General features: G+C 39.7%; 1 non-coding gene across 1 annotated transcript; it reads left to right on the forward strand.

Moving 5' to 3' along the window:
- The first annotated feature begins 1,057 nt into the window (after window positions 1-1,057).
- LOC133807707 (small nucleolar RNA R71) lies at window positions 1,058-1,164 on the forward strand. Its single transcript, XR_009879606.1, has one exon. It is a non-coding gene; the product is annotated as a small nucleolar RNA R71 (small nucleolar RNA).
- Window positions 1,165-10,528: the final 9,364 nt, after the last annotated feature.

Genomic DNA, 10,528 nt, shown 5'->3' on the forward strand with positions numbered 1-10,528 from the left:
TAAAATATTTGCAAACTGCTTATCCAGATTATGCTTACGAAGCCTTTGTGGATATGGAATTCAAACATGATGGTCAATGCTCACTGGTGGTACCACTTCTTTCTTGATAAGGTCTTCAGTGACCTTTTCTTCATTAGACTTCTCTTTCTTTGGAAGGTCTTTAGTAACCTCCTCCTCTTGTGCTGGACTAGTGACATGTTGATTAGCTATCTTCGTGCCCTTGTTGTCTACTGTAGACCCCTCATACTTAGTCCCACTCCTCAAGGATATTGCTCTTTAGGATTAACTTCTGTAGTCAGAAGTGCTAGGAAAATTTCCTTGAGCTCTATTAGACATTAAAGTAGCCAACTGCCCTATTTGAGTCTCCAAACTCCTTATAGATGACCTGGTTTTAGTCATAAATTGGTTAAATACATCAGGTTGGGGTTCAGCTGGTTTCATTGGCATTTGTTGTGGTCTATTTTGTGGTTGATAATATCCAGGTGGAGGGTGAAGTTGGGCATGTTGCTGTGGATATGGTGGCCTATTTTGTGCAGGTTGATATTGTGGCTAAGGTGGAGGGTAAGGTTGTAGAGTGTTTTGGTTATTGGACCAGGAAAAGTTAGGATGGTTCTTCCAACCTGGGTTGTAGGACATGGAGTTTGGATTATTGGGTTGTCTTTGGTAATTCCCTATAGCTTGTACTTCTTCCATGGGCATGTTATTCATATCTAGAGCAGGGCATTGGTTGGGTTGATGGGTAGTACCACACAATTCATACAGGTTTTGAACTTGCATAAGTTGAGATGGGAGTGTAGTCTTTTGTAGTTGCTTTGTCAAGGCTGCTACTTGAGCTGTAAGCATGGATATAGCGTTCAATTCCATCATTCCAGCCACCTTCTTTGGTTGTCCCCTTTCAGTTGGCCACTGATAATTATTCATCGCCATCTCCTCTAATAACTCATGAGCCTCATTAGTACTCTTACTCATAAAAGCACCTCCCGCCGCAACATCTACAATTGTTCTAGTTGTTCCATTCAACCCATTGTAAAAATTATGCACCAACATCCACTTTTCTATACCATGGTGTGGACATTTCCTTTACAACTCCTTAAATCGCTTCCAAGAATCATACAATGACTCTCCTTCCATCTGATAAAAATTATAGATCTCTCCCCTTAGTTTTGCAGCCTTCGCTGGAGGAAAGAACTTGGCAAGGAACTTCTAAGCTAAATCCTCCCATGTAGTGATAGAATTTGCCTGTAAGGATATCAGCCAGCTCTTCACCCTATCCCTCAGTGAAAATGGGAATAGCCTCAATCTTATAGCATCATCACTCACCCCATTCATCTTGAACGTAGCACATAACTCCAGAAAATTAGCTATGTGTAAATTGGGGTCTTCCGTTGGCATACCTCCAAACTGAACAATTGTTTGGACCATTTGGAGAATTACTGGCTTAATCTCAAAATTATTTGCAGCAATGGTTGGAGGTCTAATGCATGAATGCACTCCTGTTACAGTAGGAAGTACATAATCTCTCAAAGTCCTTAGTCCTTGTTCCCTTGGAACCTCTGCAGCCTCTTGACCATTATTAGCACTGTTTCCCAAATTGTCAGCCATGGTAAACTCCAATCTCTTCTTCATTTTCTGGTTCTGTCTACACATTCTTTCAATTTCCAAATCGATTGGTGTAATCTTCTTTCGTCTATTGCTTCGCATATACCAACAATTCCTAAAACACAATAGAACCTTGATCGAAATAAATGTTAAACAGAAAAAAAAAAACAAATCAAATTAGAACAAAAATTAACTTTATTGATATTAAGAAAAATAATCCCTGGCAACGGCGCCAAAAACTTGTTACAGATTTTATAGCTACACAAGTGTACGTATCGCTAACAAGTAATATAATAATAAGTAGAGTATCGTTCGAACAAGGGTTGATATTAATTACCAATAATTAACTCCTGACTCTAATTGATTTAAATGATAATTTCAGAATTATAAATTAAATAATTACCACTAAAATTAAAGAAAGTAATTAATCACTAGAGCAATTCAGAGATAAAATATGATTAATTCAATGGATGTAAAAGTTAGGGTTTTAGTTTCATCAACCATCCACTAATGATTTCTAACCAATTTTCAATATTTCTTAATTCTACTGTGATAGCAGATTACAATGATATTGCTAGGATCTATAATTCTCTAAAACATATTATTTCCTACAAATGTCTCCAAGAAGTTAGGGAGGAAGTCCCCAACGAGCCCCATATGAAACGCTTCAAAATGGCCTAAATATAACAAAAAATGACCTTGTCGCAGTCAAGCACCGCGACCCTTTAATTTTCCCAGATTCTGGGAATTCTGGGCACTTTGGGCGCCTAGGCGCTCCCTTTTTGCACCGCAGAGCTAGTACGAAAATCAGATCCGACCAAACATCGAAATGTCATTACTCCTTCCATATAAATATGATTTTGATGATTTTTTTGGGGTTTTCTCATCTTGAATCCCTCTATATCATCATATAAGTTTTAGAGGTAAATAAAATGCCAAAACTTCATGAAAATCTCCTAACTCCATAACCATAACAAATCTCATGAATAGAACTTCTTCTTCCCCAAGCTAAGACCATATATCCAAAACTATACCTTATATCATCAGTAATTCATCCCTAACATGTTTATAATCATTATAGATTTATACCTTAGTCTCTAACATACATATAAACCAATCAACCCAACCTATCATGCTTTCTAATGAAAACCACAATTAACATAATCCAAACCTTCATGAATAATCAAAGAAACTTAAAAAGTGTGAAAAGTTCTTACCAAGATCATGTGGAGAAACATAAGCTATGAAAATCTCCTCCAAAAGCATTCTAATTGAGCCCCCACACGAGTTCCTAGTGATCCATACGCATATGAAGAGACCCTCATCCTTCTTCTTCCTTAGATCTTGAACCCTAGTCTAGAGAGAGAGTGAGAGAGAGTTCTCTCCATTGATCATGTGTTGAGCTGCCACCAAATTCAAATTGTGAGTCTAACCCTAATCTTAATCTCTCACTTTCTATTTATAATGACTCATTATCGCCAAATTACCATCCTACAATTAATCTAAGCCATTCTAACAATTTCACTAAACCCTTTTTAGTAATTCTCCACTTCAACTATTAGTTTTCATAATCCATAATTAATTTAGTACCCATTAGCTATATTTACTCAATTATGACCTTTCTTTCAACAATTTTTGACAATAAGGCCCCTAGCACTTGAAGGAAATCATGATTCATCGCTTTAACATATATCTTGAGCACTTTCGGTATTTTCCAATGTAAAATATCTTACACTGATATAATATCACATAAATATATTCATATAATCAAATAATTTGTAATTTCACAAAATTACAAAAATACACCTCAAGAGTATTAAATTACCAAATTGCCCACACAAGACAAAATTACCAGTATACCCATGAAATGAAAAGATCGATATTACACAAGCTAGAGCTAAACTCAACCAAAACTTAGCTTAACCATAGAAATTCACAAAGAAAATTCAGATTGTAAAGCTTACCTCAGTAGAGATTCGACCTCTAAATTGATCCACAGTAATCCTAGCCTCCACCCTCTTCAATTCCTAAGAAAATTCTTCAAAGTGTTAAGAGCTCCCCAAGGGTTAAAGGGAGAGAGTGATGCACGAGAGAGAGAGAGAGAGAGAGATTGGGAGTGTTTTCCCTTCTGCCTTTGCTTTCCCTCGCTTCTACTAAAGTCTAGTGCCCCAAACCAAGTCTATCTCTTTGCACCAAAATGACCAAAGTTCTCCTTATCCAAGAGTTCCTCGTTGAAAGCCCTTAAGGGAAGAATGGTCATTAGTCGCATTTCCCACTAATCCTCAAATTACACCATAAATCCTTGATTAATCCCGACATATTTAATTAATCACCAAATAACTATCTGTTACCCGATAAATCCCGAATACTCACTATGTTTCCCAAAAAACCCCTAGGCTCACCCTGACCAAAGTATTTAACCCCATTGTGACTATTCCGCTAATCCGCTCACTAGGATCGCCTCAGACCACACATCTCAAATATATCTCCACAATGTTGTAATCTCACTCATGAAGCATATATATTACAAATATACCCTCAATGGATAAAAAATTGCAAACTTTCCCCAATTTACAAAATTGGGCCATTTGCATATTTAATACACATAAACATGCATAACTATTCACATTACCATATAAATCATCTATAATTATAATCATACTTATATTCCATTAATTCCAAATATAAATCCTATTATGCCATCGAGGCACAGTAATCAAGGCACTTAGCCTTACTATGAAATTTGGGACGTTATAACTATCCCCTCCTAATCAAAATTTCGTTCTCGAAATTTGTTGAAACAACTTGGGATACCAATCCCGCAAATCTGACTATAGCCTCATAGTCTAGTCCTTTACATTGCTATCTCTTTATAACACCCTCACAAGAGTGACAATCTTATTCCGTAAGACTTTATCTCTTCTATCTGGGATTTCCACTTACCTTCTTCTCACAAAGTAAATCCCACTGACATTCTAGGGTCTCTTCACCCAATCAGGGGTAGTACCTGACACCTCTTTCCTTAACACTGGCACCAGTAACACCTTATGAGCCTTCACCCATGCTGGGGTAAGGCTAATCGGTAGGCTCCTGGTCTAATCCTGGTTAGGATCTCACATGTCTATCAAATCTAGAGTCAAAACTCCTCTTTCTTTCCCAAACTATTATATATTTTTAGTCCATAATATTCTGAGAAGTACGAAGTCTCCAGTCCTGGAACTCCACATTCCCAAATTTAAATTTGCGAACTCTTACATTCTTTCAATAAAGCAGACTCTCTTGCCTTATCTATCATTAATAACTTCATTGGTCCTCCAGACCAATTCTGAACCAAAATTCCTCTTGTCCCTCATCTCACTTCCCGGAATGAGTACTTCTCATTCCCTATCTCAATATATCTTATTTGGAGTCACTCTAGCCATTGACCGGCATTTATCACTATGACTATTCAATCAAGGGTCTGGACTTACCTCAATGCCTCGAAAAACTTACATATTCAAGGTCAAATTCTTAATCAGTTCTTCAGATTGTTAATCTGTTTGAAGATCTTAATCTTATACTCATCGCCATGCACAACCCTTTTCATAACTTGGGAAAATAAAGGGTCTTAATCCCACACTATAGACTTCGTTGTACCACAGAGACATACGGTCTCCCTTCGTACATACGCATTCTTGTGATACTCATTCACACGAACCATAGTGTGCTAAGACAATTTGTTGAATCACAAATTTTCGTATCCACTCATCTTACATGCAATCTAAGGTAATCCACCCTTACGGTCCATAACTATATCCCTTCGTACTAACTCTAGGATACCCCAGAGTCATAATAGCCTCTGGGTTCTGATTATCACCTCTCACTTACTAAAAGATTAGACAGTGTGCCTTCGAGTATAAAAACTTAGGTCCTAATACCCATTAAAACTTCCTAGATATAACAGTCATAAGGGGCTCGTATAAGACTCTTCCAGAATCTCTAACTTAATGCCAGCATTCATCGGATCACTCATCTGATTCTCATATCTTAACCTGACTCCACTAAAATAATAGGATTCTTAACCATTCCTACAAGATCTTCTCTCTGCATTTCACTGTCCGTAGAAGTATAACTGCCAACTATCATTCACAGATTCTATTCTAATCCCGGTCGTCAGCTCTTCTGACTTTACAGTAGTCCGTGGAAAATCATACAACTGGCATGGACATTTCCCACTCAAGGTGTTAGCCTCCACACTAGTTTTCTCTATGTAATAAGGATTCCAATGTGGGTCCTTCACTAGTTCCCTCTAGCGCCTTTGTCTTATGATCAACCCCATATGGGTGACAGAATGCTTTAACTTTCATACTAGTATACGCCCTTCTTTTTCCATAGGTGTCATCATCGCACCCTAACCATGGCTACCTGGCATTACCGTTAACTTAACACCCTGCATAGAACACTTGTGTTCTTATCCCTTCATCTACCGTGAAGCATGAACAACCACCTTTTTCAGTCTATGCATGGGCGCATCCTTGTCTTCGACACACCGCACTATAATTTCATGTTTTTAGCAAGGAAAGTGTCCATCATGGCATCCTCCTGTATCAGTCCATCACATACATATTATGATACCATAGCGTGCTAACCAACCTTTATTCTTACTTCTGAAAATTTGGTATGCAACTATCCATTCAGACAAACTCTAGGTTCTCACATTAGTTTAATCAAGGTATGGTTGTCCTCGAAGATGCTTCAAGTAGTAGCTGATGTGTTCTACCAGTCTCACTATGGTTCTCACCCCTAAGGCGTTCCTTTAGCAATTTCCTTATAGTTTCTATCTTAATTACCTCGTACCTGATCCCATCACTTCCCATAATGTGACCTTGAATATCCTTTGGAGAAATTAGAACTTATCCCTTATGGAACCTTACATGTAACCCTGCTTTCATAGCCTTGGTACTATCAATGAAGTGGTTATTCACGTTCTACTTCTAACTGGGAGTAGTCCGAGACATCCTTAATCAATCTGAATACGACTTGTCCATACCATTCCTGTACTCTCTGCTTGTCGAACTTACCTGGGCCTCTGAAGCATTGATCAGTTTAGGATCCTTCACTGATAACCCATCACATCCTACTTGGTGCAAGAAGTAATTCCTGAAATGTCTCTTTCCTTGATCCTCAGTTGGTAATAACCAGATCGAGGGTCAATTCTTGAGAGAATTGTCCTACCCTTGCAACTGGGCAATGAATCCTTCATTCTTGTCAAACGTTGTTGACGTGTCCCATGATGAGATGCTTCGTCCAATCAACCCTCAAGTCAAACAACTTCTTCGACCGAACCTTTAATTCTTCCTGCTGAGCTAGTGTCGTTCTTCATGATGTCCCTGATACCGGTTCTATCCCTTCCTTAATCCAGTAGCATACTCAATTCCTTAACGGGATAGAAATCCCACTAAATCCTTGTGAACCCATCTAAAACATTACTGGCCAATCCAATCTTCATATGGCCTAACTAATATAATCATAGTGGTACTCTCCATGATAGCTAGGCATCCCGTAAACACAGCCGGGTCCTTTCCTTTTAAACTCAGAGGTCACCATCATTTCTTACAATCCATGATTTTCTCTTATCTGGGAGACTAATCCATACCTAGGTTCACATCAAAATCCTCGTATAACTAGCTCAATTAATTATTGCTGCTAACTTTCTACCAAAAATACTGTAACCCATCTCCTAGAAATTACCAATTTCCCTAGGCAGAAACTAAAATCTGAAGCCCCATGGCGTGACAACCATACAACATGTGCCACATATCTATGTCTCTTCTAAGAGATACGTTGTAACGACCCAAAATCACAGATATGGCTTAAGGGCCTTTATTAGTGTGCCGGGAGGGCATAATTGGTTTATGTGTGAATTTATTGATTTAATGCATGATTATATGATAAGCATGCCTGTATGATTACATGAATATAAATGTGGTTAAATGTTATATCTGTGAGAACCACATTATTATGTGGGTAAACTCGCGGCGTGCGACTTGAGGCGATCCTAGGGAGCTAGATAGTGGGAAAGTCACAACAGGGCTTAATATTTGACTTTGGTCAAGTCAGGGGTATTTCAGGTATCTGGTGGTTATTTATACTAATGGGTTATGGAAATAAATAATTGGATATATATTTGAGATTAGGGAGTCTAGGTGGGAGCATTGGGGAAATTTACCATTTTTCCCTCGGGGACATTTCCGGTACCCCGAGCTTTGGGATTAACTTAACTGCTTAAGGATAGACTCAAGAGGCTTTAGAAAATAATAGAATAGATTATACTAACTCTTTCCTCTTCCTCTCTTTCTCTCTCAAAGGAAAAACACAGAACCTAGAAATTGTAGCTCAAATTCTGAGGATTGAAGCTGGGATTTAGAGGATTAGCTCAACGATTAATTAAGGATTCAATGATGGACTAAGGTAAGGATTGATTCCCACTCTCTGTTGTTGAAATTTTGTGATTTTGGTTGTCTTCTAATTGGTTTCTGGGTTTCGGATTTGAAGATTAAATTGAAGCTAGAACCTTGGAGGTTAGCCCAGAAATCTCTTGGAGGATTGATTTTGCAGTTAAGGTAAGCTCGAATTTATGGTTTAATGGCTGAATTTTGGTATTTCTATGGCTGGTTTTTGTGTTCTTAAGCTAGTAAGTTTCAGAGATTGAAATAGGTTTTTGATGGGTTTTTAGTCTAGGTTTCAGTTGGGTTGTGTTGCTGGAATGGTGTGGGAATTCTTTGGGTAACTGAGTTGTGGAGTTGGGGTAGTTTTGGAGGAGTTTGAGTGAGGTTTGAGAGTCAAAAATGGAGGTTTTTTGTGGGCACGAAGGGTTGGGCCGCGGCTCTGTTCTAGAGCGTTGTGGCCCTACGAAGCAAAGGAGCCAGGGAGGCTCGGCCGAAGGGGAGCGGTGCGGCACCACAGGGCAGGGCCGCAGCGCGTGTCTGTCTTCAGAGAGGCTTAACCTCAGTTTCAGGGGTGGGCCGCAGCTAGGTTTCAGGGGCTGCAGCCCTTAGGTGCATTTTTGATCTTTTGGGGATTTTAAGCGCGGGAACCTAACCTAGGGAGCTCGGGATCGATTCCACCACCGTTTTTGGTGGGATTCGATGTCTCGGAAGCTAGCATTGTACCCGAAAACCTTTATTTGAATATTAATGGAACTCACTACCTTGGTTGTGACAAGGTGTTAAGCTAGGGCTCGGGAAGCGAATCGTGCTCGAGTGTCATCACTCGAAGTTAGTGAACGTGGAAATTAAAGGTAAGAAAACTGCACCCGGTTGTGTATTTGTAATGGGACTAAGGTTTCCCTAATATGTATGTTTTGAAAGGATGGTATTATGCCATGTAAACAGTAAACCAACGACCTAAGAGTGCCAAGGTTAAACTAGCGTACAGGGTGCGACTTGGCCACTGGTAGCCGAGGACAACTTATTATGCACTGAGCTCAGTTTAAGCGGGTCGGAGTCAGTGGGGTAAATAGAAAGTGCGGCCTAAGTTGTCGGCCCTGATTATCATGTAACTTGATTGTTATTAATGCTTAGTTACATCTTTGATTCTGAATACGTGCTATGTGGTTAGTATGAGTATTGAGTGTTTGATCATGCTTAAAGGATTATTCATCTGTTATTGTTGTTTGTGATGCATATTATATTTTCTTGCTAGGCCTTGGCTCACAGGTGCTACGTGGTGCAGGTAACGGCAAGGGCAAACTCAATCAGCCCTGACTTGGAGAGCTCTGCAAGCTTAATGTACATGACCAGCTGCTCAACCACCACGGTTAAGGGGAAGATAGGAACAGGGGAACCAGAAATGTTTTTTTTTCCTTAGAATGGCTAATGGTTGTCTAAACCTTGGAAATTTTGTAAACTAACTTTCGACCGCTATTCCTTTTTGGGATCCCATGTATAAAATGTCTTGTTATATAGAAGGTACACTTTTGTGACCAAAACCTTTTAACCCTAGTTCATTAGTGGTTTTAGTATCGCGTTTTAACTAAATGACTTGATTAGCAAGTCCTGCATCCTTATAAACACACAGTGTGGCGGTCTTGGCTATCTAGGGCGCTACATACGTAGCACCAAACTCAATCAGCTAATTATATATATATAAAAAATAGAACGAGGGCTAGAAAGCCAACCGATCGCCTCCAAGGGACTAGCCTCGGGCTCTGACTATATCAAGGTGGACACTCGAACTGAAGTTGAGCCATCCAAACTCCGTGGTTCTCCCTTCTTTAATCTCGGGAAATCCTTCTTAAGGTACCAAACCATTCCCTATAGAAAGCATGCCTTCACTCGACATTCTCCTAGATGGCGCCTCCTGGTCTTGACGCATACTGGATAGCTTCTCCAGGCCTTATTGCCACCCTAGTTGGCATCCTGTAAAGTACAACCCCTCCTATCAAGACCAGGGGTAGTAGAACTATCAGGGGTCTAACGTTTCTGATTAATGGGGCCCCCGCCCCCTAACTGATCCTGCAAATTAGGATACCATTGCCTGGGCTTCCTTCCCTACGACACTCTCACTCCATGTCTCATCTTCTACACCCTCTATAACAAGGGCCCTCCTTGCTGCCCAAGCGTAGGTAACAATCTCATGTTCTGGAGCGATCCTAACGCTCTAGGCCATCCCAGAGTTTAATCTTCGAATGAATCGTTCCTTCCAGGCAACATCCTTTGGTATCAAATTAAAAGCGGATTTGACCAACCCATCAAATTTATTGACATACTCTGTCACTATCTTACTATCTTGAACCAAGTTCATAAACTCATTGGTCTTTGCAGTTCAAACTGCGTCACAATAGTCTATTTCATCGAACAACTGTCTGAATTTCTCCCAACCTATCATGACAACATTTTGAGTCTGGGATACCACTTCCCACCACGTTCGAGCATTCTCTCAAAATGTG

Source organism: Humulus lupulus, chromosome X, assembly GCF_963169125.1.
Source record: "Humulus lupulus chromosome X, drHumLupu1.1, whole genome shotgun sequence".
In the NCBI taxonomy this organism is placed as follows: domain Eukaryota; kingdom Viridiplantae; phylum Streptophyta; class Magnoliopsida; order Rosales; family Cannabaceae; genus Humulus; species Humulus lupulus.